Consider the following 1,857-nt stretch of genomic DNA (forward strand, 5'->3'; position numbering starts at 1 on the left):
TTAGGGTTATTATTGCCAGTTGACGCCAGTGCATTGCTTAATTGCTGATTTTATGGCTACAACATTGTATTTACAAACTCATTGTTTTTATGACATTATAAATGCTGAACACAACAAAACTGACTTAAGCTCCGTACACACGGAGCGATCAGACAACGATCAGATATCGTTGTCTGATCGTCCTTCATGTGCTGGATGTTCGATATCGAACATCCAGCACATGCACCAACCCCCAAACGACTATAACGACTCGCGATTGACATTCGCGGGTCCCTATAGTAACCAGGCTAACCTGGTCGATATCGACCGTCGTTTGGGGGTTGGAAGGGCCCAAAAACAGGACGATATGAACGATAACGATATGATCAATATCGTTATCGTTCTTATTGTCCTGTTATATCTGACCGTTTGTACGCACCAATAGGGCCAGATTCGGAGATGGACGATAAAGCAATTTGAGCAATCGTTTGCCATTGCACATGCGTATGCACCGCACTGCACGTGCTCTGCGATCGCATTACGACTACGCACGCTCAGAAGAATCCATCACGAAGTGAGTTACATACTACCAGCATTTGGGGGTGGTAAAGGAGAGTGGTCACAAAAACGCAGGCGATTGTATACGCAGCTCTGCGTGTCAAAAGAGCTCCCAAGGCTGCGGCAGGTCAGACCTGCTGCAAGGATAAGATGGCCGCCTATGTGCTTCAATGTTACTGATGTTTACATAGGTGTGCGTAGTCACACGCAGATGAGAAGGCAGCAGTGAGCGTCTTTAATTAGGTGATCTTTGCTGACATTTGCATATTTTCGCAGCTTCATTGCATACGAAAACGCAGTTGCGATAACATTAGCGCCTGTCTCTGATTCAGGCCCTATAGTGGCTAAATATCTTTTTTTTTTTTACATTACATTTTGCTTAATGATAATAATAATAATAATAATAATAATAATAAAAAAATAAATAAATAATAATAATAGTAATAATTTATATCACGGGGGCTGATTCAGAGATGGATGTCTTGTTGATGATTACGCAGTTGAGCGATTATCGTGATCTGCACATGAGTCTGAGTCAGCGAGTATTTGCCCAAGTGTGATTGACAGTAAGGGAGCGGTTTGGGGGAGGTAACGGAGGAGTGATGGCTCAAACACAGACATGATGCGACCATTTGGGGGTGCGATCCCGTATACAGTAAAAATGTCTCCCGTGTCTCAGTTCCTGCGCCCATTCTGAGTGACCATAGGGTTACTCACAACTCCGATAATCCACTGATCTGCGTCTTTGTGCACAGCCGCTTGGATTTGCAAAGCTGCCATTGGGCGTCTCAATACAAATACTGGCGGCTGCGACATTTGCATATTTTTGCACAGCCGCTGCGCACAAATTCGCAGCTGCAGCGGCATCAGTGCACATCTCTGCATCAGGCCCAATGTACAAAACACCATAAAACATTATGTGCATGTAGATGACTGTGTAAGGAACATACCCTGATAACAAATGGCAGCCACAAAAGATGATACAGACTTTCTATTATTCATTGTGTAGCCAATTATTGTTTGGATAATTAGTGCCGTCATGTTCATTTACGCATTTTTATTATTGGAGGTTGGGAAATGTGATTATGGGGTGATTTAATATAATCAAGAGTTGTATTAAATATTAACTATACGGATGTGACAATATGTGGGTAAAAGGTTAATGTTCTTTGCCAGGTAGAATGATACAGAATAGCCTACAGTGGCCTTTTACCTTCCTCATGGGACAATACTGAAAAGCAGCTTTAGACATTTATGTTTTCTCCGGATCTGTAAAACAAGTCTGACAGTATATTACCTGTGATCTGTCCAATGACAGTA

The sequence above is a fragment of the Taudactylus pleione genome, unplaced genomic scaffold (assembly GCF_031769625.1).
Source record: "Taudactylus pleione unplaced genomic scaffold, aTauple2 ptg000329l, whole genome shotgun sequence".
Lineage (NCBI taxonomy): Eukaryota > Metazoa > Chordata > Amphibia > Anura > Myobatrachidae > Taudactylus > Taudactylus pleione.